Source organism: Paramormyrops kingsleyae, chromosome 4 (assembly GCF_048594095.1).
Source record: "Paramormyrops kingsleyae isolate MSU_618 chromosome 4, PKINGS_0.4, whole genome shotgun sequence".
Lineage (NCBI taxonomy): Eukaryota > Metazoa > Chordata > Actinopteri > Osteoglossiformes > Mormyridae > Paramormyrops > Paramormyrops kingsleyae.
The window spans coordinates 46,234,912-46,252,154 of record NC_132800.1 but is presented as its reverse complement, the minus strand read 5'-3'; the positions used below and the strand labels follow the sequence as shown (position 1 = coordinate 46,252,154).

General features: G+C 48.4%; 39 non-coding genes and 3 pseudogenes across 39 annotated transcripts; all 42 read left to right on the top strand.

Annotated features, from left to right (window-relative positions):
- Positions 1-22: 22 nt before the first annotated feature.
- On the top strand, positions 23-141 carry LOC140590561 (5S ribosomal RNA). Its single transcript, XR_011991392.1, has one exon. It is a non-coding gene; the product is annotated as a 5S ribosomal RNA (ribosomal RNA).
- Positions 142-438: 297 nt separating this feature from the next.
- On the top strand, positions 439-557 carry LOC140590560 (5S ribosomal RNA). Its single transcript, XR_011991391.1, has one exon. It is a non-coding gene; the product is annotated as a 5S ribosomal RNA (ribosomal RNA).
- A 297-nt stretch (positions 558-854) lies between these two features.
- On the top strand, positions 855-973 carry LOC140590559 (5S ribosomal RNA). Its single transcript, XR_011991390.1, has one exon. It is a non-coding gene; the product is annotated as a 5S ribosomal RNA (ribosomal RNA).
- A 297-nt stretch (positions 974-1,270) lies between these two features.
- Positions 1,271-1,389, top strand: LOC140590558 (5S ribosomal RNA). Its single transcript, XR_011991389.1, has one exon. It is a non-coding gene; the product is annotated as a 5S ribosomal RNA (ribosomal RNA).
- A 297-nt stretch (positions 1,390-1,686) lies between these two features.
- Positions 1,687-1,805, top strand: LOC140590557 (5S ribosomal RNA). Its single transcript, XR_011991388.1, has one exon. It is a non-coding gene; the product is annotated as a 5S ribosomal RNA (ribosomal RNA).
- Positions 1,806-2,102: 297 nt separating this feature from the next.
- Positions 2,103-2,221, top strand: LOC140590556 (5S ribosomal RNA). The gene has a single exon (XR_011991387.1). It is a non-coding gene; the product is annotated as a 5S ribosomal RNA (ribosomal RNA).
- A 297-nt stretch (positions 2,222-2,518) lies between these two features.
- On the top strand, positions 2,519-2,637 carry LOC140589362 (5S ribosomal RNA). The gene has a single exon (XR_011990541.1). It is a non-coding gene; the product is annotated as a 5S ribosomal RNA (ribosomal RNA).
- Positions 2,638-2,934: 297 nt separating this feature from the next.
- Positions 2,935-3,043, top strand: LOC140590316 (5S ribosomal RNA; annotated as a pseudogene).
- Positions 3,044-3,340: 297 nt separating this feature from the next.
- LOC140590554 (5S ribosomal RNA) lies at positions 3,341-3,459 on the top strand. The gene has a single exon (XR_011991385.1). It is a non-coding gene; the product is annotated as a 5S ribosomal RNA (ribosomal RNA).
- A 297-nt stretch (positions 3,460-3,756) lies between these two features.
- On the top strand, positions 3,757-3,875 carry LOC140590553 (5S ribosomal RNA). The gene has a single exon (XR_011991384.1). It is a non-coding gene; the product is annotated as a 5S ribosomal RNA (ribosomal RNA).
- A 297-nt stretch (positions 3,876-4,172) lies between these two features.
- Positions 4,173-4,291, top strand: LOC140589361 (5S ribosomal RNA). The gene has a single exon (XR_011990540.1). It is a non-coding gene; the product is annotated as a 5S ribosomal RNA (ribosomal RNA).
- A 297-nt stretch (positions 4,292-4,588) lies between these two features.
- LOC140590315 (5S ribosomal RNA) lies at positions 4,589-4,697 on the top strand (annotated as a pseudogene).
- Positions 4,698-4,994: 297 nt separating this feature from the next.
- Positions 4,995-5,113, top strand: LOC140590552 (5S ribosomal RNA). Its single transcript, XR_011991383.1, has one exon. It is a non-coding gene; the product is annotated as a 5S ribosomal RNA (ribosomal RNA).
- Positions 5,114-5,410: 297 nt separating this feature from the next.
- On the top strand, positions 5,411-5,529 carry LOC140590551 (5S ribosomal RNA). Its single transcript, XR_011991382.1, has one exon. It is a non-coding gene; the product is annotated as a 5S ribosomal RNA (ribosomal RNA).
- Positions 5,530-5,826: 297 nt separating this feature from the next.
- On the top strand, positions 5,827-5,945 carry LOC140590550 (5S ribosomal RNA). Its single transcript, XR_011991381.1, has one exon. It is a non-coding gene; the product is annotated as a 5S ribosomal RNA (ribosomal RNA).
- A 297-nt stretch (positions 5,946-6,242) lies between these two features.
- Positions 6,243-6,361, top strand: LOC140590548 (5S ribosomal RNA). The gene has a single exon (XR_011991380.1). It is a non-coding gene; the product is annotated as a 5S ribosomal RNA (ribosomal RNA).
- A 297-nt stretch (positions 6,362-6,658) lies between these two features.
- Positions 6,659-6,777, top strand: LOC140590547 (5S ribosomal RNA). The gene has a single exon (XR_011991379.1). It is a non-coding gene; the product is annotated as a 5S ribosomal RNA (ribosomal RNA).
- Positions 6,778-7,074: 297 nt separating this feature from the next.
- On the top strand, positions 7,075-7,193 carry LOC140589658 (5S ribosomal RNA). The gene has a single exon (XR_011990837.1). It is a non-coding gene; the product is annotated as a 5S ribosomal RNA (ribosomal RNA).
- Positions 7,194-7,490: 297 nt separating this feature from the next.
- LOC140590526 (5S ribosomal RNA) lies at positions 7,491-7,609 on the top strand. Its single transcript, XR_011991358.1, has one exon. It is a non-coding gene; the product is annotated as a 5S ribosomal RNA (ribosomal RNA).
- A 297-nt stretch (positions 7,610-7,906) lies between these two features.
- On the top strand, positions 7,907-8,025 carry LOC140589591 (5S ribosomal RNA). Its single transcript, XR_011990770.1, has one exon. It is a non-coding gene; the product is annotated as a 5S ribosomal RNA (ribosomal RNA).
- Positions 8,026-8,322: 297 nt separating this feature from the next.
- LOC140590546 (5S ribosomal RNA) lies at positions 8,323-8,441 on the top strand. Its single transcript, XR_011991378.1, has one exon. It is a non-coding gene; the product is annotated as a 5S ribosomal RNA (ribosomal RNA).
- A 297-nt stretch (positions 8,442-8,738) lies between these two features.
- LOC140590545 (5S ribosomal RNA) lies at positions 8,739-8,857 on the top strand. The gene has a single exon (XR_011991377.1). It is a non-coding gene; the product is annotated as a 5S ribosomal RNA (ribosomal RNA).
- Positions 8,858-9,154: 297 nt separating this feature from the next.
- Positions 9,155-9,273, top strand: LOC140590544 (5S ribosomal RNA). Its single transcript, XR_011991376.1, has one exon. It is a non-coding gene; the product is annotated as a 5S ribosomal RNA (ribosomal RNA).
- A 297-nt stretch (positions 9,274-9,570) lies between these two features.
- LOC140589928 (5S ribosomal RNA) lies at positions 9,571-9,689 on the top strand. The gene has a single exon (XR_011991107.1). It is a non-coding gene; the product is annotated as a 5S ribosomal RNA (ribosomal RNA).
- Positions 9,690-9,986: 297 nt separating this feature from the next.
- LOC140590542 (5S ribosomal RNA) lies at positions 9,987-10,105 on the top strand. The gene has a single exon (XR_011991374.1). It is a non-coding gene; the product is annotated as a 5S ribosomal RNA (ribosomal RNA).
- A 297-nt stretch (positions 10,106-10,402) lies between these two features.
- On the top strand, positions 10,403-10,521 carry LOC140590541 (5S ribosomal RNA). The gene has a single exon (XR_011991373.1). It is a non-coding gene; the product is annotated as a 5S ribosomal RNA (ribosomal RNA).
- A 292-nt stretch (positions 10,522-10,813) lies between these two features.
- LOC140589360 (5S ribosomal RNA) lies at positions 10,814-10,932 on the top strand. The gene has a single exon (XR_011990539.1). It is a non-coding gene; the product is annotated as a 5S ribosomal RNA (ribosomal RNA).
- A 297-nt stretch (positions 10,933-11,229) lies between these two features.
- On the top strand, positions 11,230-11,349 carry LOC140589730 (5S ribosomal RNA). Its single transcript, XR_011990909.1, has one exon. It is a non-coding gene; the product is annotated as a 5S ribosomal RNA (ribosomal RNA).
- A 297-nt stretch (positions 11,350-11,646) lies between these two features.
- LOC140590076 (5S ribosomal RNA) lies at positions 11,647-11,766 on the top strand (annotated as a pseudogene).
- A 297-nt stretch (positions 11,767-12,063) lies between these two features.
- Positions 12,064-12,182, top strand: LOC140589643 (5S ribosomal RNA). Its single transcript, XR_011990822.1, has one exon. It is a non-coding gene; the product is annotated as a 5S ribosomal RNA (ribosomal RNA).
- Positions 12,183-12,479: 297 nt separating this feature from the next.
- Positions 12,480-12,599, top strand: LOC140589729 (5S ribosomal RNA). Its single transcript, XR_011990908.1, has one exon. It is a non-coding gene; the product is annotated as a 5S ribosomal RNA (ribosomal RNA).
- Positions 12,600-12,896: 297 nt separating this feature from the next.
- LOC140589657 (5S ribosomal RNA) lies at positions 12,897-13,015 on the top strand. Its single transcript, XR_011990836.1, has one exon. It is a non-coding gene; the product is annotated as a 5S ribosomal RNA (ribosomal RNA).
- A 297-nt stretch (positions 13,016-13,312) lies between these two features.
- LOC140589828 (5S ribosomal RNA) lies at positions 13,313-13,431 on the top strand. The gene has a single exon (XR_011991007.1). It is a non-coding gene; the product is annotated as a 5S ribosomal RNA (ribosomal RNA).
- Positions 13,432-13,728: 297 nt separating this feature from the next.
- On the top strand, positions 13,729-13,847 carry LOC140589615 (5S ribosomal RNA). The gene has a single exon (XR_011990794.1). It is a non-coding gene; the product is annotated as a 5S ribosomal RNA (ribosomal RNA).
- Positions 13,848-14,144: 297 nt separating this feature from the next.
- On the top strand, positions 14,145-14,263 carry LOC140589356 (5S ribosomal RNA). Its single transcript, XR_011990535.1, has one exon. It is a non-coding gene; the product is annotated as a 5S ribosomal RNA (ribosomal RNA).
- A 297-nt stretch (positions 14,264-14,560) lies between these two features.
- LOC140590540 (5S ribosomal RNA) lies at positions 14,561-14,679 on the top strand. Its single transcript, XR_011991372.1, has one exon. It is a non-coding gene; the product is annotated as a 5S ribosomal RNA (ribosomal RNA).
- A 297-nt stretch (positions 14,680-14,976) lies between these two features.
- On the top strand, positions 14,977-15,095 carry LOC140590539 (5S ribosomal RNA). The gene has a single exon (XR_011991371.1). It is a non-coding gene; the product is annotated as a 5S ribosomal RNA (ribosomal RNA).
- Positions 15,096-15,392: 297 nt separating this feature from the next.
- On the top strand, positions 15,393-15,511 carry LOC140590538 (5S ribosomal RNA). The gene has a single exon (XR_011991370.1). It is a non-coding gene; the product is annotated as a 5S ribosomal RNA (ribosomal RNA).
- Positions 15,512-15,808: 297 nt separating this feature from the next.
- On the top strand, positions 15,809-15,927 carry LOC140590537 (5S ribosomal RNA). The gene has a single exon (XR_011991369.1). It is a non-coding gene; the product is annotated as a 5S ribosomal RNA (ribosomal RNA).
- Positions 15,928-16,224: 297 nt separating this feature from the next.
- LOC140590536 (5S ribosomal RNA) lies at positions 16,225-16,343 on the top strand. The gene has a single exon (XR_011991368.1). It is a non-coding gene; the product is annotated as a 5S ribosomal RNA (ribosomal RNA).
- Positions 16,344-16,640: 297 nt separating this feature from the next.
- Positions 16,641-16,759, top strand: LOC140590535 (5S ribosomal RNA). The gene has a single exon (XR_011991367.1). It is a non-coding gene; the product is annotated as a 5S ribosomal RNA (ribosomal RNA).
- A 297-nt stretch (positions 16,760-17,056) lies between these two features.
- LOC140589857 (5S ribosomal RNA) lies at positions 17,057-17,175 on the top strand. The gene has a single exon (XR_011991036.1). It is a non-coding gene; the product is annotated as a 5S ribosomal RNA (ribosomal RNA).
- The last annotated feature ends 68 nt before the right edge of the window (positions 17,176-17,243 follow it).

Here is a 17,243-nt window from a genome sequence, read left to right as displayed (position 1 = left end):
GCTGATTCTGGCCGCTTCCCTCGCTTACGGCCATACCGTTCCGACTGCGCCCGATCTCGTCTGATCTCGGAAGCTAAGCGGGGCCGGGCTTGGTTAGTACTTGGTTGGGAGACTGCCTGGGAATACCAAGTGCCGTAAGCTTTTTCTTAGTTTCACCTTATCCAGAGGGCCCTGCGTCTTGCCACGAATGTAAAGATGTCACTACCCTTTCATTTCACAAATTACCTTTATTTGTAGAACGACAGCAGTCCCCGCCCACTTTTGCAGAAAGTACTCGTAGCAATCGTATACAACTCACCGCTTTCTTCCTCATTTTAATAACGACTTTCTCAAAGACATCTTGACATCAATGCCGCATCGACGTCTGCTCTTCTCTCGGTGCGACTCTCAATAAACCCTCAACTGAAAACAAAAGTGCTGATTCTGGCCGCTTCCCTCGCTTACGGCCATACCGTTCCGACTGCGCCCGATCTCGTCTGATCTCGGAAGCTAAGCGGGGCCGGGCTTGGTTAGTACTTGGTTGGGAGACTGCCTGGGAATACCAAGTGCCGTAAGCTTTTTCTTAGTTTCACCTTATCCAGAGGGCCCTGCGTCTTGCCACGAATGTAAAGATGTCACTACCCTTTCATTTCACAAATTTCCTTTATTTGTACAAAGACGGCAGTCCCCGCCCACTTTTGCAGAAAGTACTCGTAGCAATCATATACAACTCACCGATTTCTTCCTCATTTTAATAACGACTTTCTCAAAGACATCTTGACATCAATGCCGCATCGACGTCTGCTCTTCTCTCGGTGCGACTCTCAATAAACCCTCAACTGAAAACAAAAGTGCTGATTCTGGCCGCTTCCCTCGCTTACGGCCATACCGTTCCGACTGCGCCCGATCTCGTCTGATCTCGGAAGCTAAGCGGGGCCGGGCTTGGTTAGTACTTGGTTGGGAGACTGCCTGGGAATACCAAGTGCCGTAAGCTTTTTCTTAGTTTCACCTTATCCAGAGGGCCCTGCGTCTTGCCACGAATGTAAAGATGTCACTACCCTTTCATTTCACAAATTACCTTTATTTGTAGAACGACAGCAGTCCCCGCCCACTTTTGCAGAAAGTACTCGTAGCAATCGTATACAACTCACCACTTTCTTCCTCATTTTAATAACGACTTTCTCAAAGACATCTTGACATCAATGCCGCATCGACGTCTGCTCTTCTCTCGGTGCGACTCTCAATAAACCCTCAACTGAAAACAAAAGTGCTGATTCTGGCCGCTTCCCTCGCTTACGGCCATACCGTTCCGACTGCGCCCGATCTCGTCTGATCTCGGAAGCTAAGCGGGGCCGGGCTTGGTTAGTACTTGGTTGGGAGACTGCCTGGGAATACCAAGTGCCGTAAGCTTTTTCTTAGTTTCACCTTATCCAGAGGGCCCTGCGTCTTGCCACGAATGTAAAGATGTCACTACCCTTTCATTTCACAAATTACCTTTATTTGTAGAACGACAGCAGTCCCCGCCCACTTTTGCAGAAAGTACTCGTAGCAATCGTATACAACTCACCGCTTTCTTCCTCATTTTAATAACGACTTTCTCAAAGACATCTTGACATCAATGCCGCATCGACGTCTGCTCTTCTCTCGGTGCGACTCTCAATAAACCCTCAACTGAAAACAAAAGTGCTGATTCTGGCCGCTTCCCTCGCTTACGGCCATACCGTTCCGACTGCGCCCGATCTCGTCTGATCTCGGAAGCTAAGCGGGGCCGGGCTTGGTTAGTACTTGGTTGGGAGACTGCCTGGGAATACCAAGTGCCGTAAGCTTTTTCTTAGTTTCACCTTATCCAGAGGGCCCTGCGTCTTGCCACCAATGTAAAGATGTCACTACCCTTTCATTTCACAAATTACCTTTATTTGTACAAAGACGGCAGTCCCCGCCCACTTTTGCAGAAAGTACTCGTAGCAATCGTATACAACTCACCGCTTTCTTCCTCATTTTAATAACGACTTTCTCAAAGACATCTTGACATCAATGCCGCATCGACGTCTGCTCTTCTCTCGGTGCGACTCTCAATAAACCCTCAACTGAAAACAAAAGTGCTGATTCTGGCCGCTTCCCTCGCTTACGGCCATACCGTTCCGACTGCGCCCGATCTCGTCTGATCTCGGAAGCTAAGCGGGGCCGGGCTTGGTTAGTACTTGGTTGGGAGACTGCCTGGGAATACCAAGTGCCGTAAGCTTTTTCTTAGTTTCACCTTATCCAGAGGGCCCTGCGTCTTGCCACGAATGTAAAGATGTCACTACCCTTTCATTTCACAAATTACCTTTATTTGTAGAACGACAGCAGTCCCCGCCCACTTTTGCAGAAAGTACTCGTAGCAATCGTATACAACTCACCACTTTCTTCCTCATTTTAATAACGACTTTCTCAAAGACATCTTGACATCAATGCCGCATCGACGTCTGCTCTTCTCTCGGTGCGACTCTCAATAAACCCTCAACTGAAAACAAAAGGGCTGATTCTGGCCGCTTCCCTCGCTTACGGCCATACCGTTCTGACTGCGCCCGATCTCGTCTGATCTCGGAAGCTAAGCGGGGCCGGGCTTGGTTAGTACTTGGTTGGGAGACTGCCTGGGAATACCAAGTGCCGTAAGCTTTTTCTTAATTTCACCTTATCCAGAGGGCCCTGCGTCTTGCCACGAATGTAAAGATGTCACTACCCTTTCATTTCACAAATTACCTTTATTTGTACAAAGACGGCAGTCCCCGCCCACTTTTGCAGAAAGTACTCGTAGCAATCGTATACAACTCACCGATTTCTTCCTCATTTTAATAACGACTTTCTCAAAGACATCTTGACATCAATGCCGCATCGACGTCTGCTCTTCTCTCGGTGCGACTCTCAAGAAACCCTCAACTGAAAACAAAAGTGCTGATTCTGGCCGCTTCCCTCGCTTACGGCCATACCGTTCCGACTGCGCCTGATCTCGGAAGCTAAGCGGGGCCGGGCTTGGTTAGTACTTGGTTGGGAGACTGCCTGGGAATACCAAGTGCCGTAAGCTTTTTCTTAGTTTCACCTTATCCAGAGGGCCCTGCGTCTTGCCACGAATGTAAAGATGTCACTACCCTTTCATTTCACAAATTACCTTTATTTGTAGAACGACAGCAGTCCCCGCCCACTTTTGCAGAAAGTACTCGTAGCAATCGTATACAACTCACCACTTTCTTCCTCATTTTAATAACGACTTTCTCAAAGACATCTTGACATCAATGCCGCATCGACGTCTGCTCTTCTCTCGGTGCGACTCTCAATAAACCCTCAACTGAAAACAAAAGTGCTGATTCTGGCCGCTTCCCTCGCTTACGGCCATACCGTTCCGACTGCGCCCGATCTCGTCTGATCTCGGAAGCTAAGCGGGGCCGGGCTTGGTTAGTACTTGGTTGGGAGACTGCCTGGGAATACCAAGTGCCGTAAGCTTTTTCTTAGTTTCACCTTATCCAGAGGGCCCTGCGTCTTGCCACGAATGTAAAGATGTCACTACCCTTTCATTTCACAAATTACCTTTATTTGTAGAACGACAGCAGTCCCCGCCCACTTTTGCAGAAAGTACTCGTAGCAATCGTATACAACTCACCGCTTTCTTCCTCATTTTAATAACGACTTTCTCAAAGACATCTTGACATCAATGCCGCATCGACGTCTGCTCTTCTCTCGGTGCGACTCTCAATAAACCCTCAACTGAAAACAAAAGTGCTGATTCTGGCCGCTTCCCTCGCTTACGGCCATACCGTTCCGACTGCGCCCGATCTCGTCTGATCTCGGAAGCTAAGCGGGGCCGGGCTTGGTTAGTACTTGGTTGGGAGACTGCCTGGGAATACCAAGTGCCGTAAGCTTTTTCTTAGTTTCACCTTATCCAGAGGGCCCTGCGTCTTGCCACGAATGTAAAGATGTCACTACCCTTTCATTTCACAAATTACCTTTATTTGTAGAACGACAGCAGTCCCCGCCCACTTTTGCAGAAAGTACTCGTAGCAATCGTATACAACTCACCACTTTCTTCCTCATTTTAATAACGACTTTCTCAAAGACATCTTGACATCAATGCCGCATCGACGTCTGCTCTTCTCTCGGTGCGACTCTCAATAAACCCTCAACTGAAAACAAAAGGGCTGATTCTGGCCGCTTCCCTCGCTTACGGCCATACCGTTCTGACTGCGCCCGATCTCGTCTGATCTCGGAAGCTAAGCGGGGCCGGGCTTGGTTAGTACTTGGTTGGGAGACTGCCTGGGAATACCAAGTGCCGTAAGCTTTTTCTTAATTTCACCTTATCCAGAGGGCCCTGCGTCTTGCCACGAATGTAAAGATGTCACTACCCTTTCATTTCACAAATTACCTTTATTTGTACAAAGACGGCAGTCCCCGCCCACTTTTGCAGAAAGTACTCGTAGCAATCGTATACAACTCACCGATTTCTTCCTCATTTTAATAACGACTTTCTCAAAGACATCTTGACATCAATGCCGCATCGACGTCTGCTCTTCTCTCGGTGCGACTCTCAAGAAACCCTCAACTGAAAACAAAAGTGCTGATTCTGGCCGCTTCCCTCGCTTACGGCCATACCGTTCCGACTGCGCCTGATCTCGGAAGCTAAGCGGGGCCGGGCTTGGTTAGTACTTGGTTGGGAGACTGCCTGGGAATACCAAGTGCCGTAAGCTTTTTCTTAGTTTCACCTTATCCAGAGGGCCCTGCGTCTTGCCACGAATGTAAAGATGTCACTACCCTTTCATTTCACAAATTACCTTTATTTGTACAAAGACGGCAGTCCCCGCCCACTTTTGCAGAAAGTACTCGTAGCAATCGTATACAACTCACCGATTTCTTCCTCATTTTAATAACGACTTTCTCAAAGACATCTTGACATCAATGCCGCATCGACGTCTGCTCTTCTCTCGGTGCGACTCTCAATAAACCCTCAACTGAAAACAAAAGTGCTGATTCTGGCCGCTTCCCTCGCTTACGGCCATACCGTTCCGACTGCGCCCGATCTCGTCTGATCTCGGAAGCTAAGCGGGGCCGGGCTTGGTTAGTACTTGGTTGGGAGACTGCCTGGGAATACCAAGTGCCGTAAGCTTTTTCTTAGTTTCACCTTATCCAGAGGGCCCTGCGTCTTGCCACGAATGTAAAGATGTCACTACCCTTTCATTTCACAAATTACCTTTATTTGTACAAAGACGGCAGTCCCCGCCCACTTTTGCAGAAAGTACTCGTAGCAATCATATACAACTCACCGATTTCTTCCTCATTTTAATAACGACTTTCTCAAAGACATCTTGACATCAATGCCGCATCGACGTCTGCTCTTCTCTCGGTGCGACTCTCAATAAACCCTCAACTGAAAACAAAAGTGCTGATTCTGGCCGCTTCCCTCGCTTACGGCCATACCGTTCCGACTGCGCCCGATCTCGTCTGATCTCGGAAGCTAAGCGGGGCCGGGCTTGGTTAGTACTTGGTTGGGAGACTGCCTGGGAATACCAAGTGCCGTAAGCTTTTTCTTAGTTTCACCTTTTCCAGAGGGCCCTGCGTCTTGCCACGAATGTAAAGATGTCACTACCCTTTCATTTCACAAATTTCCTTTATTTGTACAAAGACGGCAGTCCCCGCCCACTTTTGCAGAAAGTACTCGTAGCAATCATATACAACTCACCGATTTCTTCCTCATTTTAATAACGACTTTCTCAAAGACATCTTGACATCAATGCCGCATCGACGTCTGCTCTTCTCTCGGTGCGACTCTCAATAAACCCTCAACTGAAAACAAAAGTGCTGATTCTGGCCGCTTCCCTCGCTTACGGCCATACCGTTCCGACTGCGCCCGATCTCGTCTGATCTCGGAAGCTAAGCGGGGCCGGGCTTGGTTAGTACTTGGTTGGGAGACTGCCTGGGAATACCAAGTGCCGTAAGCTTTTTCTTAGTTTCACCTTATCCAGAGGGCCCTGCGTCTTGCCACGAATGTAAAGATGTCACTACCCTTTCATTTCACAAATTACCTTTATTTGTAGAACGACAGCAGTCCCCGCCCACTTTTGCAGAAAGTACTCGTAGCAATCGTATACAACTCACCACTTTCTTCCTCATTTTAATAACGACTTTCTCAAAGACATCTTGACATCAATGCCGCATCGACGTCTGCTCTTCTCTCGGTGCGACTCTCAATAAACCCTCAACTGAAAACAAAAGTGCTGATTCTGGCCGCTTCCCTCGCTTACGGCCATACCGTTCCGACTGCGCCCGATCTCGTCTGATCTCGGAAGCTAAGCGGGGCCGGGCTTGGTTAGTACTTGGTTGGGAGACTGCCTGGGAATACCAAGTGCCGTAAGCTTTTTCTTAGTTTCACCTTATCCAGAGGGCCCTGCGTCTTGCCACGAATGTAAAGATGTCACTACCCTTTCATTTCACAAATTACCTTTATTTGTAGAACGACAGCAGTCCCCGCCCACTTTTGCAGAAAGTACTCGTAGCAATCGTATACAACTCACCACTTTCTTCCTCATTTTAATAACGACTTTCTCAAAGACATCTTGACATCAATGCCGCATCGACGTCTGCTCTTCTCTCGGTGCGACTCTCAATAAACCCTCAACTGAAAGCAAAAGTGCTGATTCTGGCCGCTTCCCTCGCTTACGGCCATACCGTTCCGACTGCGCCCGATCTCGTCTGATCTCGGAAGCTAAGCGGGGCCGGGCTTGGTTAGTACTTGGTTGGGAGACTGCCTGGGAATACCAAGTGCCGTAAGCTTTTTCTTAGTTTCACCTTATCCAGAGGGCCCTGCGTCTTGCCACGAATGTAAAGATGTCACTACCCTTTCATTTCACAAATTACCTTTATTTGTACAAAGACGGCAGTCCCCGCCCACTTTTGCAGAAAGTACTCGTAGCAATCGTATACAACTCACCGATTTCTTCCTCATTTTAATAACGACTTTCTCAAAGACATCTTGACATCAATGCCGCATCGACGTCTGCTCTTCTCTCGGTGCGACTCTCAATAAACCCTCAACTGAAAACAAAAGTGCTGATTCTGGCCGCTTCCCTTGCTTACGGCCATACCGTTCCGACTGCGCCCGATCTCGTCTGATCTCGGAAGCTAAGCGGGGCCAGGCTTGGTTAGTACTTGGTTGGGAGACTGCCTGGGAATACCAAGTGCCGTAAGCTTTTTCTTAGTTTCACCTTATCCAGAGGGCCCTGCGTCTTGCCACGAATGTAAAGATGTCACTACCCTTTCATTTCACAAATTACCTTTATTTGTAGAACGACAGCAGTCCCCGCCCACTTTTGCAGAAAGTACTCGTAGCAATCGTATACAACTCACCGCTTTCTTCCTCATTTTAATAACGACTTTCTCAAAGACATCTTGACATCAATGCCGCATCGACGTCTGCTCTTCTCTCGGTGCGACTCTCAAGAAACCCTCAACTGAAAACAAAAGTGCTGATTCTGGCCGCTTCCCTCGCTTACGGCCATACCGTTCCGACTGCACCCGATCTCGTCTGATCTCGGAAGCTAAGCGGGGCCGGGCTTGGTTAGTACTTGGTTGGGAGACTGCCTGGGAATACCAAGTGCCGTAAGCTTTTTCTTAGTTTCACCTTATCCAGAGGGCCCTGCGTCTTGCCACGAATGTAAAGATGTCACTACCCTTTCATTTCACAAATTACCTTTATTTGTACAAAGACGGCAGTCCCCGCCCACTTTTGCAGAAAGTACTCGTAGCAATCGTATACAACTCACCGATTTCTTCCTCATTTTAATAACGACTTTCTCAAAGACATCTTGACATCAATGCCGCATCAACGTCTGCTCTTCTCTCGGTGCGACTCTCAATAAACCCTCAACTGAAAACAAAAGTGCTGATTCTGGCCGCTTCCCTCGCTTACGGCCATACCGTTCCGACTGCGCCCGATCTCGTCTGATCTCGGAAGCTAAGCAGGGCCGGGCTTGGTTAGTACTTGGTTGGGAGACTGCCTGGGAATACCAAGTGCCGTAAGCTTTTTCTTAGTTTCACCTTATCCAGAGGGCCCTGCGTCTTGCCACGAATGTAAAGATGTCACTACCCTTTCATTTCACAAATTACCTTTATTTGTAGAACGACAGCAGTCCCCGCCCACTTTTGCAGAAAGTACTCGTAGCAATCGTATACAACTCACCGCTTTCTTCCTCATTTTAATAACGACTTTCTCAAAGACATCTTGACATCAATGCCGCATCGACGTCTGCTCTTCTCTCGGTGCGACTCTCAATTAACCCTGAACTGAAAACAAAAGGGCTGATTCTGGCCGCTTCCCTCGCTTACGGCCATACCGTTCCGACTGCGCCCGATCTCGTCTGATCTCGGAAGCTAAGCGGGGCCGGGCTTGGTTAGTACTTGGTTGGGAGACTGCCTGGGAATACCAAGTGCCGTAAGCTTTTTCTTAGTTTCACCTTATCCAGAGGGCCCTGCGTCTTGCCACGAATGTAAAGATGTCACTACCCTTTCATTTCACAAATTACCTTTATTTGTAGAACGACAGCAGTCCCCGCCCACTTTTGCAGAAAGTACTCGTAGCAATCGTATACAACTCACCGCTTTCTTCCTCATTTTAATAACGACTTTCTCAAAGACATCTTGACATCAATGCCGCATCGACGTCTGCTCTTCTCTCGGTGCGACTCTCAATAAACCCTCAACTGAAAACAAAAGGGCTGATTCTGGCCGCTTCCCTCGCTTACGGCCATACCGTTCCGACTGCGCCCGATCTCGTCTGATCTCGGAAGCTAAGCGGGGCCGGGCTTGGTTAGTACTTGGTTGGGAGACTGCCTGGGAATACCAAGTGCCGTAAGCTTTTTCTTAGTTTCACCTTATCCAGAGGGCCCTGCGTCTTGCCACGAATGTAAAGATGTCACTACCCTTTCATTTCACAAATTACCTTTATTTGTACAAAGACGGCAGTCCCCGCCCACTTTTGCAGAAAGTACTCGTAGCAATCGTATACAACTCACCGCTTTCTTCCTCATTTTAATAACGACTTTCTCAAAGACATCTTGACATCAATGCCGCATCGACGTCTGCTCTTCTCTCGGTGCGACTCTCAATAAACCCTCAACTGAAAACAAAAGTGCTGATTCTGGCCGCTTCCCTCGCTTACGGCCATACCGTTCCGACTGCGCCCGATCTCGTCTGATCTCGGAAGCTAAGCGGGGCCGGGCTTGGTTAGTACTTGGTTGGGAGACTGCCTGGGAATACCAAGTGCCGTAAGCTTTTTCTTAGTTTCACCTTATCCAGAGGGCCCTGCGTCTTGCCACGAATGTAAAGATGTCACTACCCTTTCATTTCACAAATTACCTTTATTTGTAGAACGACAGCAGTCCCCGCCCACTTTTGCAGAAAGTACTCGTAGCAATCGTATACAACTCACCACTTTCTTCCTCATTTTAATAACGACTTTCTCAAAGACATCTTGACATCAATGCCGCATCGACGTCTGCTCTTCTCTCGGTGCGACTCTCAATAAACCCTCAACTGAAAACAAAAGTGCTGATTCTGGCCGCTTCCCTCGCTTACGGCCATAACGTTCTGACTGCGCCCGATCTCGTCTGATCTCGGAAGCTAAGCGGGGCCGGGCTTGGTTAGTACTTGGTTGGGAGACTGCCTGGGAATACCAAGTGCCGTAAGCTTTTTCTTAGTTTCACCTTATCCAGAGGGCCCTGCGTCTTGCCACGAATGTAAAGATGTCACTACCCTTTCATTTCACAAATTACCTTTATTTGTACAAAGACGGCAGTCCCCGCCCACTTTTGCAGAAAGTACTCGTAGCAATCATATACAACTCACCGATTTCTTCCTCATTTTAATAACGACTTTCTCAAAGACATCTTGACATCAATGCCGCATCGACGTCTGCTCTTCTCTCGGTGCGACTCTCAATAAACCCTCAACTGAAAACAAAAGTGCTGATTCTGGCCGCTTCCCTCGCTTACGGCCATACCGTTCCGACTGCGCCCGATCTCGTCTGATCTCGGAAGCTAAGCGGGGCCGGGCTTGGTTAGTACTTGGTTGGGAGACTGCCTGGGAATACCAAGTGCCGTAAGCTTTTTCTTAGTTTCACCTTATCCAGAGGGCCCTGCGTCTTGCCACGAATGTAAAGATGTCACTACCCTTTCATTTCACAAATTACCTTTATTTGTACAAAGACGGCAGTCCCCGCCCACTTTTGCAGAAAGTACTCGTAGCAATCGTATACAACTCACCGCTTTCTTCCTCATTTTAATAACGACTTTCTCAAAGACATCTTGACATCAATGCCGCATCGACGTCTGCTCTTCTCTCGGTGCGACTCTCAATAAACCCTCAACTGAAAACAAAAGTGCTGATTCTGGCCGCTTCCCTCGCTTACGGCCATACCGTTCCGACTGCGCCCGATCTCGTCTGATCTCGGAAGCTAAGCGGGGCCGGGCTTGGTTAGTACTTGGTTGGGAGACTGCCTGGGAATACCAAGTGCCGTAAGCTTTTTCTTAGTTTCACCTTATCCAGAGGGCCCTGCGTCTTGCCACGAATGTAAAGATGTCACTACCCTTTCATTTCACAAATTACCTTTATTTGTAGAACGACAGCAGTCCCCGCCCACTTTTGCAGAAAGTACTCGTAGCAATCGTATACAACTCACCGCTTTCTTCCTCATTTTAATGACTTTCTCAAAGACATCTTGACATCAATGCCGCATCGACGTCTGCTCATCTCTCGGTGCGACTCAATAAACCCTCAACTGAAAACAAAAGGGCTGATTCTGGCCGCTTCCCTCGCTTACGGCCATACCGTTCTGACTGCGCCCGATCTCGTCTGATCTCGGAAGCTAAGCGGGGCCGGGCTTGGTTAGTACTTGGTTGGGAGACTGCCTGGGAATACCAAGTGCCGTAAGCTTTTTCTTAATTTCACCTTATCCAGAGGGCCCTGCGTCTTGCCACGAATGTAAAGATGTCACTACCCTTTCATTTCACAAATTACCTTTATTTGTACAAAGACGGCAGTCCCCGCCCACTTTTGCAGAAAGTACTCGTAGCAATCGTATACAACTCACCGATTTCTTCCTCATTTTAATAACGACTTTCTCAAAGACATCTTGACATCAATGCCGCATCGACGTCTGCTCTTCTCTCGGTGCGACTCTCAAGAAACCCTCAACTGAAAACAAAAGTGCTGATTCTGGCCGCTTCCCTCGCTTACGGCCATACCATTTCCGACTGCGCCCGATCTCGTCTGATCTCGGAAGCTAAGCGGGGCCGGGCTTGGTTAGTACTTGGTTGGGAGACTGCCTGGGAATACCAAGTGCCGTAAGCTTTTTCTTAGTTTCACCTTATCCAGAGGGCCCTGCGTCTTGCCACGAATGTAAAGATGTCACTACCCTTTCATTTCACAAATTACCTTTATTTGTACAAAGACGGCAGTCCCCGCCCACTTTTGCAGAAAGTACTCGTAGCAATCGTATACAACTCACCGATTTCTTCCTCATTTTAATAACGACTTTCTCAAAGACATCTTGACATCAATGCCGCATCGACGTCTGCTCTTCTCTCGGTGCGACTCTCAAGAAACCCTCAACTGAAAACAAAAGTGCTGATTCTGGCCGCTTCCCTCGCTTACAGCCATACCATTTCCGACTGCGCCCGATCTCGTCTGATCTCGGAAGCTAAGCGGGGCCGGGCTTGGTTAGTACTTGGTTGGGAGACTGCCTGGGAATACCAAGTGCCGTAAGCTTTTTCTTAGTTTCACCTTATCCAGAGGGCCCTGCGTCTTGCCACGAATGTAAAGATGTCACTACCCTTTCATTTCACAAATTACCTTTATTTGTAGAACGACAGCAGTCCCCGCCCACTTTTGCAGAAAGTACTCGTAGCAATCGTATACAACTCACCACTTTCTTCCTCATTTTAATAACGACTTTCTCAAAGACATCTTGACATCAATGCCGCATCGACGTCTGCTCTTCTCTCGGTGCGACTCTCAATAAACCCTCAACTGAAAACAAAAGGGCTGATTCTGGACGCTTCCCTCGCTTACGGCCATACCGTTCTGACTGCGCCTGATCTCGTCTGATCTCGGAAGCTAAGCGGGGCCGGGCTTGGTTAGTACTTGGTTGGGAGACTGCCTGGGAATACCAAGTGCCGTAAGCTTTTTCTTAATTTCACCTTATCCAGAGGGCCCTGCGTCTTGCCACGAATGTAAAGATGTCACTACCCTTTCATTTCACAAATTACCTTTATTTGTACAAAGACGGCAGTCCCCGCCCACTTTTGCAGAAAGTACTCGTAGCAATCGTATACAACTCACCGATTTCTTCCTCATTTTAATAACGACTTTCTCAAAGACATCTTGACATCAATGCCGCATCGACGTCTGCTCTTCTCTCGGTGCGACTCTCAAGAAACCCTCAACTGAAAACAAAAGTGCTGATTCTGGCCGCTTCCCTCGCTTACGGCCATACCATTTCCGACTGCGCCCGATCTCGTCTGATCTCGGAAGCTAAGCGGGGCCGGGCTTGGTTAGTACTTGGTTGGGAGACTGCCTGGGAATACCAAGTGCCGTAAGCTTTTTCTTAGTTTCACCTTATCCAGAGGGCCCTGCGTCTTGCCACGAATGTAAAGATGTCACTACCCTTTCATTTCACAAATTACCTTTATTTGTACAAAGACGGCAGTCCCCGCCCACTTTTGCAGAAAGTACTCGTAGCAATCGTATACAACTCACCGATTTCTTCCTCATTTTAATAACGACTTTCTCAAAGACATCTTGACATCAATGCCGCATCGACGTCTGCTCTTCTCTCGGTGCGACTCTCAATAAACCCTCAACTGAAAACAAAAGTGCTGATTCTGGCCGCTTCCCTCGCTTACGGCCATACCGTTCCGACTGCGCCCGATCTCGTCTGATCTCGGAAGCTAAGCGGGACCGGGCTTGGTTAGTACTTGGTTGGGAGACTGCCTGGGAATACCAAGTGCCCTAAGCTTTTTCTTAGTTTCACCTTATCCAGAGGGCCCTGCGTCTTGCCACGAATGTAAAGATGTCACTACCCTTTCATTTCACAAATTACCTTTATTTGTACAAAGACGGCAGTCCCCGCCCACTTTTGCAGAAAGTACTCGTAGCAATCGTATACAACTCACCGATTTCTTCCTCATTTTAATAACGACTTTCTCAAAGACATCTTGACATCAATGCCGCATCGACGTCTGCTCTTCTCTCGGTGCGACTCTCAATAAACCCTCAACTGAAAACAAAAGTGCTGATTCTGGCCGCTTCCCTCGCTTACGGCCATACCGTTCCGACTGCGCCCGATCTCGTCTGATCTCGGAAGCTAAGCGGGGCTGGGCTTGGTTAGTACTTGGTTGGGAGACTGCCTGGGAATACCAAGTGCCGTAAGCTATTTCTTAGTTTCACCTTATCCAGAGGGCCCTGCGTCTTGCCACGAATGTAAACATGTCACTACCCTTTCATTTCACAAATTACCTTTATTTGTACAAAGACGGCAGTCCCCGCCCACTTTTGCAGAAAGTACTCGTAGCAATCGTATACAACTCACCGATTTCTTCCTCATTTTAATAACGACTTTCTCAAAGACATCTTGACATCAATGCCGCATCGACGTCTGCTCTTCTCTCGGTGCGACTCTCAATAAACCCTCAACTGAAAACAAAAGTGCTGATTCTGGCTGCTTCCCTCGCTTACGGCCATACCGTTCCGACTGCGCCCGATCTCGTCTGATCTCGGAAGCTAAGCGGGGCCGGGCTTGGTTAGTACTTGGTTGGCAGACTGCCTGGGAATACCAAGTGCCGTAAGCTTTTTCTTAGTTTCACCTTATCCAGAGGGCCCTGCGTCTTGCCACGAATGTAAAGATGTCACTACCCTTTCATTTCACAAATTACCTTTATTTGTAGAACGACAGCAGTCCCCGCCCACTTTTGCAGAAAGTACTCGTAGCAATCGTATACAACTCACCGATTTCTTCCTCATTTTAATAACGACTTTCTCAAAGACATCTTGACATCAATGCCGCATCGACGTCTGCTCTTCTCTCGGTGCGACGCTCAATAAACCCTCAACTGAAAACAAAAGTGCTGATTCTGGCCGCTTCCCTTGCTTACGGCCATACCGTTTCGACTGCGCCCGATCTCGTCTGATCTCGGAAGCTAAGCGGGGCCGGGCTTGGTTAGTACTTGGTTGGGAGACTGCCTGGGAATACCAAGTGCCGTAAGCTTTTTCTTAGTTTCACCTTATCCAGAGGGCCCTGCGTCTTGCCACGAATGTAAAGATGTCACTACCCTTTCATTTCACAAATTACCTTTATTTGTAGAACGACAGCAGTCCCCGCCCACTTTTGCAGAAAGTACTCGTAGCAATCGTATACAACTCACCGATTTCTTCCTCATTTTAATAACGACTTTCTCAAAGACATCTTAACATCAATGCCGCATCGACGTCTGCTCTTCTCTCGGTGCGACTCTCAATAAACCCTCAACTGAAAACAAAAGTGCTGATTCTGGCCGCTTCCCTCGCTTACGGCCATACCGTTCCGACTGCGCCCGATCTCGTCTGATCTCGGAAGCTAAGCGGGGCCGGGCTTGGTTAGTACTTGGTTGGGAGACTGCCTGGGAATACCAAGTGCCGTAAGCTTTTTCTTAGTTTCACCTTATCCAGAGGGCCCTGCGTCTTGCCACGAATGTAAAGATATCACTACCCTTTCATCTCACAAATTACCTTTATTTGTACAAAGACGGCAGTCCCCGCCCACTTTTGCAGAAAGTACTCGTAGCAATCGTATACAACTCACCGCTTTCTTCCTCATTTTAATAACGACTTTCTCAAAGACATCTTGACATCAATGCCGCATCGACGTCTGCTCTTCTCTCGGTGCGACTCTCAATAAACCCTCAACTGAAAACAAATGTGCTGATTCTGGCCGCTTCCCTCGCTTACGGCCATACCGTTCCGACTGCGCCCGATCTCGTCTGATCTCGGAAGCTAAGCGGGGCCGGGCTTGGTTAGTACTTGGTTGGGAGACTGCCTGGGAATACCAAGTGCCGTAAGCTTTTTCTTAGTTTCACCTTATCCAGAGGGCCCTGCGTCTTGCCACGAATGTAAAGATATCACTACCCTTTCATCTCACAAATTACCTTTATTTGTACAAAGACGGCAGTCCCCGCCCACTTTTGCAGAAAGTACTCGTAGCAATCGTATACAACTCACCGCTTTCTTCCTCATTTTAATAACGACTTTCTCAAAGACATCTTGACATCAATGCCGCATCGACGTCTGCTCTTCTCTCGGTGCGACTCTCAATAAACCCTCAACTGAAAACAAAAGTGCTGATTCTGGCCGCTTCCCTCGCTTACGGCCATACCGTTCCGACTGCGCCCGATCTCGTCTGATCTCGGAAGCTAAGCGGGGCCGGGCTTGGTTAGTACTTGGTTGGGAGACTGCCTGGGAATACCAAGTGCCGTAAGCTTTTTCTTAGTTTCACCTTATCCAGAGGGCCCTGCGTCTTGCCACGAATGTAAAGATGTCACTACCCTTTCATTTCACAAATTACCTTTATTTGTACAAAGACGGCAGTCCCCGCCCACTTTTGCAGAAAGTACTCGTAGCAATCGTATACAACTCACCGCTTTCTTCCTCATTTTAATAACGACTTTCTCAAAGACATCTTGACATCAATGCCGCATCGACGTCTGCTCTTCTCTCGGTGCGACTCTCAATAAACCCTCAACTGAAAACAAAAGTGCTGATTCTGGCCGCTTCCCTCGCTTACGGCCATACCGTTCCGACTGCGCCCGATCTCGTCTGATCTCGGAAGCTAAGCGGGGCCGGGCTTGGTTAGTACTTGGTTGGGAGACTGCCTGGGAATACCAAGTGCCGTAAGCTTTTTCTTAGTTTCACCTTATCCAGAGGGCCCTGCGTCTTGCCACGAATGTAAAGATGTCACTACCCTTTCATTTCACAAATTACCTTTATTTGTAGAACGACGGCAGTCCCCGCCCACTTTTGCAGAAAGTACTCGTAGCAATCGTATACAACTCACCGCTTTCTTCCTCATTTTAATAACGACTTTCTCAAAGACATCTTGACATCAATGCCGCATCGACGTCTGCTCTTCTCTCGGTGCGACTCTCATTAAACCCTCAACTGAAAACAAAAGTGCTGATTCTGGCCGCTTCCCTCGCTTACGGCCATACCGTTCCGACTGCGCCCGATCTCGTCTGATCTCGGAAGCTAAGCGGGGCCGGGCTTGGTTAGTACTTGGTTGGGAGACTGCCTGGGAATACCAAGTGCCGTAAGCTTTTTCTTAGTTTCTCCTTATCCAGAGGGCCCTGCGTCTTGCCACGAATGTAAAGATGTCACTACCCTTTCATTTCACAAATTACCTTTATTTGTACAAAGACGGCAGTCCCCGCCCACTTTTGCAGAAAGTACTCGTAGCAATCGTATACAACTCACCGATTTCTTCCTCATTTTAATAACGACTTTCTCAAAGACATCTTGACATCAATGCCGCATCGACGTCTGCTCTTCTCTCGGTGCGACTCTCAATAAACCCTCAACTGAAAACAAAAGTGCTGATTCTGGCCGCTTCCCTCGCTTACGGCCATACCGTTCCGACTGCGCCCGATCTCGTCTGATCTCGGAAGCTAAGCGGGGCCGGGCTTGGTTAGTACTTGGTTGGGAGACTGCCTGGGAATACCAAGTGCCGTAAGCTTTTTCTTAGTTTCACCTTATCCAGAGGGCCCTGCGTCTTGCCACGAATGTAAAGATGTCACTACCCTTTCATTTCACAAATTACCTTTATTTGTAGAACGACAGCAGTCCCCGCCCACTTTTGCAGAAAGTACTCGTAGCAATCGTATACAACTCACCGATTTCTTCCTCATTTTAATAACGACTTTCTCAAAGACATCTTGACATCAATGCCGCATCGACGTCTGCTCTTCTCTCGGTGCGACTCTCAATAAACCCTCAACTGAAAACAAAAGTGCTGATTCTGGCCGCTTCCCTCGCTTACGGCCATACCGTTCCGACTGCGCCCGATCTCATCTTATCTCGGAAGCTAAGCGGGGCCGGGCTTGGTTAGTACTTGGTTGGGAGACTGCCTGGGAATACCAAGTGCCGTAAGCTTTTTCTTAGTTTCACCTTATCCAGAGGGCCCTGCGTCTTGCCACGAATGTAAAGATGTCACTACCCTT